Source organism: Nansenia antarctica (assembly GCF_963989245.1).
Source record: "Nansenia antarctica genome assembly, chromosome: 8".
In the NCBI taxonomy this organism is placed as follows: domain Eukaryota; kingdom Metazoa; phylum Chordata; class Actinopteri; order Argentiniformes; family Microstomatidae; genus Nansenia; species Nansenia antarctica.
Window position 1 is genome coordinate 55,559,299 of NC_137678.1, and position 7,500 is coordinate 55,566,798.

A 7,500-nucleotide genomic window follows, 5' to 3' on the forward strand; every position below is an offset into this window, starting at 1 on the left:
AGCTGGTCACCACCTCGGGCCTTCGCAATGCTTTGTTTTAATTAAACAGTCGGATTCCCCTGGTCCGCACCAGTTCTAAGTCAGCTGCTAGACCCAGCCCTTAGAGCCAATCCTTATCCCGAAGTTACGGATCTGACTTGCCGACTTCCCTTACCTACATTGTTCTAACATGCCAGAGGCTGTATCAGTATCAGTCTTGGTGGTGGCAGAAGCAGCCTTTGTGGTGGCAGAAGCAGCCTTTGTGGTGGCAGTATCAGCCTTGGTGGTGGCAGAAGCAGCCTTTGTGGTGGCAGTATCATATATGGGAAGCTGGTCACCACCTCGGGCCTTCGCAATGCTTTGTTTTAATTAAACAGTCGGATTCCCCTGGTCCGCACCAGTTCTAAGTCAGCTGCTAGACCCAGCCCTTAGAGCCAATCCTTATCCCGAAGTTACGGATCTGACTTGCCGACTTCCCTTACCTACATTGTTCTAACATGCCAGAGGCTGTATCAGTATCAGTCTTGGTGGTGGCAGAAGCAGCCTTTGTGGTGGCAGAAGCAGCCTTTGTGGTGGCAGTATCAGCCTTGGTGGTGGCAGAAGCAGCCTTTGTGGTGGCAGTATCATATATGGGAAGCTGGTCACCACCTCGGGCCTTCGCAATGCTTTGTTTTAATTAAACAGTCGGATTCCCCTGGTCCGCACCAGTTCTAAGTCAGCTGCTAGACCCAGCCCTTAGAGCCAATCCTTATCCCGAAGTTACGGATCTGACTTGCCGACTTCCCTTACCTACATTGTTCTAACATGCCAGAGGCTGTATCAGTATCAGTCTTGGTGGTGGCAGAAGCAGCCTTTGTGGTGGCAGAAGCAGCCTTTGTGGTGGCAGTATCATATATGGGAAGCTGGTCACCACCTCGGGCCTTCGCAATGCTTTGTTTTAATTAAACAGTCGGATTCCCCTGGTCCGCACCAGTTCTAAGTCAGCTGCTAGACCCAGCCCTTAGAGCCAATCCTTATCCCGAAGTTACGGATCTGACTTGCCGACTTCCCTTACCTACATTGTTCTAACATGCCAGAGGCTGTATCAGTATCAGTCTTGGTGGTGGCAGAAGCAGCCTTTGTGGTGGCAGAAGCAGCCTTTGTGGTGGCAGTATCAGCCTTTGTGGTGGCAGAAGCAGCCTTTGTGGTGGCAGTATCATATATGGGAAGCTGGTCACCACCTCGGGCCTTCGCAATGCTTTGTTTTAATTAAACAGTCGGATTCCCCTGGTCCGCACCAGTTCTAAGTCAGCTGCTAGACCCAGCCCTTAGAGCCAATCCTTATCCCGAAGTTACGGATCTGACTTGCCGACTTCCCTTACCTACATTGTTCTAACATGCCAGAGGCTGTATCAGTATCAGTCTTGGTGGTGGCAGAAGCAGCCTTTGTGGTGGCAGAAGCAGCCTTTGTGGTGGCAGTATCATATATGGGAAGCTGGTCACCACCTCGGGCCTTCGCAATGCTTTGTTTTAATTAAACAGTCGGATTCCCCTGGTCCGCACCAGTTCTAAGTCAGCTGCTAGACCCAGCCCTTAGAGCCAATCCTTATCCCGAAGTTACGGATCTGACTTGCCGACTTCCCTTACCTACATTGTTCTAACATGCCAGAGGCTGTATCAGTATCAGTCTTGGTGGTGGCAGAAGCAGCCTTTGTGGTGGCAGAAGCAGCCTTTGTGGTGGCAGTATCAGCCTTGGTGGTGGCAGAAGCAGCCTTTGTGGTGGCAGTATCATATATGGGAAGCTGGTCACCACCTCGGGCCTTCGCAATGCTTTGTTTTAATTAAACAGTCGGATTCCCCTGGTCCGCACCAGTTCTAAGTCAGCTGCTAGACCCAGCCCTTAGAGCCAATCCTTATCCCGAAGTTACGGATCTGACTTGCCGACTTCCCTTACCTACATTGTTCTAACATGCCAGAGGCTGTATCAGTATCAGTCTTGGTGGTGGCAGAAGCAGCCTTTGTGGTGGCAGAAGCAGCCTTTGTGGTGGCAGTATCAGCCTTGGTGGTGGCAGAAGCAGCCTTTGTGGTGGCAGTATCATATATGGGAAGCTGGTCACCACCTCGGGCCTTCGCAATGCTTTGTTTTAATTAAACAGTCGGATTCCCCTGGTCCGCACCAGTTCTAAGTCAGCTGCTAGACCCAGCCCTTAGAGCCAATCCTTATCCCGAAGTTACGGATCTGACTTGCCGACTTCCCTTACCTACATTGTTCTAACATGCCAGAGGCTGTATCAGTATCAGTCTTGGTGGTGGCAGAAGCAGCCTTTGTGGTGGCAGAAGCAGCCTTTGTGGTGGCAGTATCAGCCTTGGTGGTGGCAGAAGCAGCCTTTGTGGTGGCAGTATCATATATGGGAAGCTGGTCACCACCTCGGGCCTTCGCAATGCTTTGTTTTAATTAAACAGTCGGATTCCCCTGGTCCGCACCAGTTCTAAGTCAGCTGCTAGACCCAGCCCTTAGAGCCAATCCTTATCCCGCAGTTACGGATCTGACTTGCCGACTTCCCTTACCTACATTGTTCTAACATGCCAGAGGCTGTATCAGTATCAGTCTTGGTGGTGGCAGAAGCAGCCTTTGTGGTGGCAGAAGCAGCCTTTGTGGTGGCAGTATCATATATGGGAAGCTGGTCACCACCTCGGGCCTTCGCAATGCTTTGTTTTAATTAAACAGTCGGATTCCCCTGGTCCGCACCAGTTCTAAGTCAGCTGCTAGACCCAGCCCTTAGAGCCAATCCTTATCCCGAAGTTACGGATCTGACTTGCCGACTTCCCTTACCTACATTGTTCTAACATGCCAGAGGCTGTATCAGTATCAGTCTTGGTGGTGGCAGTATCAGCCTTGGTGGTGGCAGAAGCAGCCTTTGTGGTGGCAGTATCATATATGGGAAGCTGGTCACCACCTCGGGCCTTCGCAATGCTTTGTTTTAATTAAACAGTCGGATTCCCCTGGTCCGCACCAGTTCTAAGTCAGCTGCTAGACCCAGCCCTTAGAGCCAATCCTTATCCCGAAGTTACGGATCTGACTTGCCGACTTCCCTTACCTACATTGTTCTAACATGCCAGAGGCTGTATCAGTATCAGTCTTGGTGGTGGCAGAAGCAGCCTTTGTGGTGGCAGAAGCAGCCTTTGTGGTGGCAGTATCAGCCTTGGTGGTGGCAGAAGCAGCCTTTGTGGTGGCAGTATCATATATGGGAAGCTGGTCACCACCTCGGGCCTTCGCAATGCTTTGTTTTAATTAAACAGTCGGATTCCCCTGGTCCGCACCAGTTCTAAGTCAGCTGCTAGACCCAGCCCTTAGAGCCAATCCTTATCCCGAAGTTACGGATCTGACTTGCCGACTTCCCTTACCTACATTGTTCTAACATGCCAGAGGCTGTATCAGTATCAGTCTTGGTGGTGGCAGAAGCAGCCTTTGTGGTGGCAGAAGCAGCCTTTGTGGTGGCAGTATCAGCCTTGGTGGTGGCAGAAGCAGCCTTTGTGGTGGCAGTATCATATATGGGAAGCTGGTCACCACCTCGGGCCTTCGCAATGCTTTGTTTTAATTAAACAGTCGGATTCCCCTGGTCCGCACCAGTTCTAAGTCAGCTGCTAGACCCAGCCCTTAGAGCCAATCCTTATCCCGAAGTTACGGATCTGACTTGCCGACTTCCCTTACCTACATTGTTCTAACATGCCAGAGGCTGTATCAGTATCAGTCTTGGTGGTGGCAGAAGCAGCCTTTGTGGTGGCAGAAGCAGCCTTTGTGGTGGCAGTATCAGCCTTGGTGGTGGCAGAAGCAGCCTTTGTGGTGGCAGTATCATATATGGGAAGCTGGTCACCACCTCGGGCCTTCGCAATGCTTTGTTTTAATTAAACAGTCGGATTCCCCTGGTCCGCACCAGTTCTAAGTCAGCTGCTAGACCCAGCCCTTAGAGCCAATCCTTATCCCGAAGTTACGGATCTGACTTGCCGACTTCCCTTACCTACATTGTTCTAACATGCCAGAGGCTGTATCAGTATCAGTCTTGGTGGTGGCAGAAGCAGCCTTTGTGGTGGCAGAAGCAGCCTTTGTGGTGGCAGTATCATATATGGGAAGCTGGTCACCACCTCGGGCCTTCGCAATGCTTTGTTTTAATTAAACAGTCGGATTCCCCTGGTCCGCACCAGTTCTAAGTCAGCTGCTAGACCCAGCCCTTAGAGCCAATCCTTATCCCGAAGTTACGGATCTGACTTGCCGACTTCCCTTACCTACATTGTTCTAACATGCCAGAGGCTGTATCAGTATCAGTCTTGGTGGTGGCAGAAGCAGCCTTTGTGGTGGCAGAAGCAGCCTTTGTGGTGGCAGTATCAGCCTTGGTGGTGGCAGAAGCAGCCTTTGTGGTGGCAGTATCATATATGGGAAGCTGGTCACCACCTCGGGCCTTCGCCATGCTTTGTTTTAATTAAACAGTCGGATTCCCCTGGTCCGCACCAGTTCTAAGTCAGCTGCTAGACCCAGCCCTTAGAGCCAATCCTTATCCCGAAGTTACGGATCTGACTTGCCGACTTCCCTTACCTACATTGTTCTAACATGCCAGAGGCTGTATCAGTATCAGTCTTGGTGGTGGCAGAAGCAGCCTTTGTGGTGGCAGAAGCAGCCTTTGTGGTGGCAGTATCAGCCTTGGTGGTGGCAGAAGCAGCCTTTGTGGTGGCAGTATCATATATGGGAAGCTGGTCACCACCTCGGGCCTTCGCAATGCTTTGTTTTAATTAAACAGTCGGATTCCCCTGGTCCGCACCAGTTCTAAGTCAGCTGCTAGACCCAGCCCTTAGAGCCAATCCTTATCCCGAAGTTACGGATCTGACTTGCCGACTTCCCTTACCTACATTGTTCTAACATGCCAGAGGCTGTATCAGTATCAGTCTTGGTGGTGGCAGAAGCAGCCTTTGTGGTGGCAGAAGCAGCCTTTGTGGTGGCAGTATCAGCCTTGGTGGTGGCAGAAGCAGCCTTTGTGGTGGCAGTATCATATATGGGAAGCTGGTCACCACCTCGGGCCTTCGCAATGCTTTGTTTTAATTAAACAGTCGGATTCCCCTGGTCCGCACCAGTTCTAAGTCAGCTGCTAGACCCAGCCCTTAGAGCCAATCCTTATCCCGAAGTTACGGATCTGACTTGCCGACTTCCCTTACCTACATTGTTCTAACATGCCAGAGGCTGTATCAGTATCAGTCTTGGTGGTGGCAGAAGCAGCCTTTGTGGTGGCAGAAGCAGCCTTTGTGGTGGCAGTATCAGCCTTGGTGGTGGCAGAAGCAGCCTTTGTGGTGGCAGTATCATATATGGGAAGCTGGTCACCACCTCGGGCCTTCGCAATGCTTTGTTTTAATTAAACAGTCGGATTCCCCTGGTCCGCACCAGTTCTAAGTCAGCTGCTAGACCCAGCCCTTAGAGCCAATCCTTATCCCGAAGTTACGGATCTGACTTGCCGACTTCCCTTACCTACATTGTTCTAACATGCCAGAGGCTGTATCAGTATCAGTCTTGGTGGTGGCAGAAGCAGCCTTTGTGGTGGCAGAAGCAGCCTTTGTGGTGGCAGTATCAGCCTTGGTGGTGGCAGAAGCAGCCTTTGTGGTGGCAGTATCATATATGGGAAGCTGGTCACCACCTCGGGCCTTCGCAATGCTTTGTTTTAATTAAACAGTCGGATTCCCCTGGTCCGCACCAGTTCTAAGTCAGCTGCTAGACCCAGCCCTTAGAGCCAATCCTTATCCCGAAGTTACGGATCTGACTTGCCGACTTCCCTTACCTACATTGTTCTAACATGCCAGAGGCTGTATCAGTATCAGTCTTGGTGGTGGCAGAAGCAGCCTTTGTGGTGGCAGAAGCAGCCTTTGTGGTGGCAGTATCAGCCTTGGTGGTGGCAGAAGCAGCCTTTGTGGTGGCAGTATCATATATGGGAAGCTGGTCACCACCTCGGGCCTTCGCAATGCTTTGTTTTAATTAAACAGTCGGATTCCCCTGGTCCGCACCAGTTCTAAGTCAGCTGCTAGACCCAGCCCTTAGAGCCAATCCTTATCCCGAAGTTACGGATCTGACTTGCCGACTTCCCTTACCTACATTGTTCTAACATGCCAGAGGCTGTATCAGTATCAGTCTTGGTGGTGGCAGAAGCAGCCTTTGTGGTGGCAGAAGCAGCCTTTGTGGTGGCAGTATCATATATGGGAAGCTGGTCACCACCTCGGGCCTTCGCAATGCTTTGTTTTAATTAAACAGTCGGATTCCCCTGGTCCGCACCAGTTCTAAGTCAGCTGCTAGACCCAGCCCTTAGAGCCAATCCTTATCCCGAAGTTACGGATCTGACTTGCCGACTTCCCTTACCTACATTGTTCTAACATGCCAGAGGCTGTATCAGTATCAGTCTTGGTGGTGGCAGAAGCAGCCTTTGTGGTGGCAGAAGCAGCCTTTGTGGTGGCAGTATCAGCCTTGGTGGTGGCAGAAGCAGCCTTTGTGGTGGCAGTATCATATATGGGAAGCTGGTCACCACCTCGGGCCTTCGCAATGCTTTGTTTTAATTAAACAGTCGGATTCCCCTGGTCCGCACCAGTTCTAAGTCAGCTGCTAGACCCAGCCCTTAGAGCCAATCCTTATCCCGAAGTTACGGATCTGACTTGCCGACTTCCCTTACCTACATTGTTCTAACATGCCAGAGGCTGTATCAGTATCAGTCTTGGTGGTGGCAGAAGCAGCCTTTGTGGTGGCAGAAGCAGCCTTTGTGGTGGCAGTATCAGCCTTGGTGGTGGCAGAAGCAGCCTTTGTGGTGGCAGTATCATATATGGGAAGCTGGTCACCACCTCGGGCCTTCGCAATGCTTTGTTTTAATTAAACAGTCGGATTCCCCTGGTCCGCACCAGTTCTAAGTCAGCTGCTAGACCCAGCCCTTAGAGCCAATCCTTATCCCGAAGTTACGGATCTGACTTGCCGACTTCCCTTACCTACATTGTTCTAACATGCCAGAGGCTGTATCAGTATCAGTCTTGGTGGTGGCAGAAGCAGCCTTTGTGGTGGCAGAAGCAGCCTTTGTGGTGGCAGTATCATATATGGGAAGCTGGTCACCACCTCGGGCCTTCGCAATGCTTTGTTTTAATTAAACAGTCGGATTCCCCTGGTCCGCACCAGTTCTAAGTCAGCTGCTAGACCCAGCCCTTAGAGCCAATCCTTATCCCGAAGTTACGGATCTGACTTGCCGACTTCCCTTACCTACATTGTTCTAACATGCCAGAGGCTGTATCAGTATCAGTCTTGGTGGTGGCAGAAGCAGCCTTTGTGGTGGCAGAAGCAGCCTTTGTGGTGGCAGTATCATATATGGGAAGCTGGTCACCACCTCGGGCCTTCGCAATGCTTTGTTTTAATTAAACAGTCGGATTCCCCTGGTCCGCACCAGTTCTAAGTCAGCTGCTAGACCCAGCCCTTAGAGCCAATCCTTATCCCGAAGTTACGGATCTGACTTGCCGACTTCCCTTACCTACATT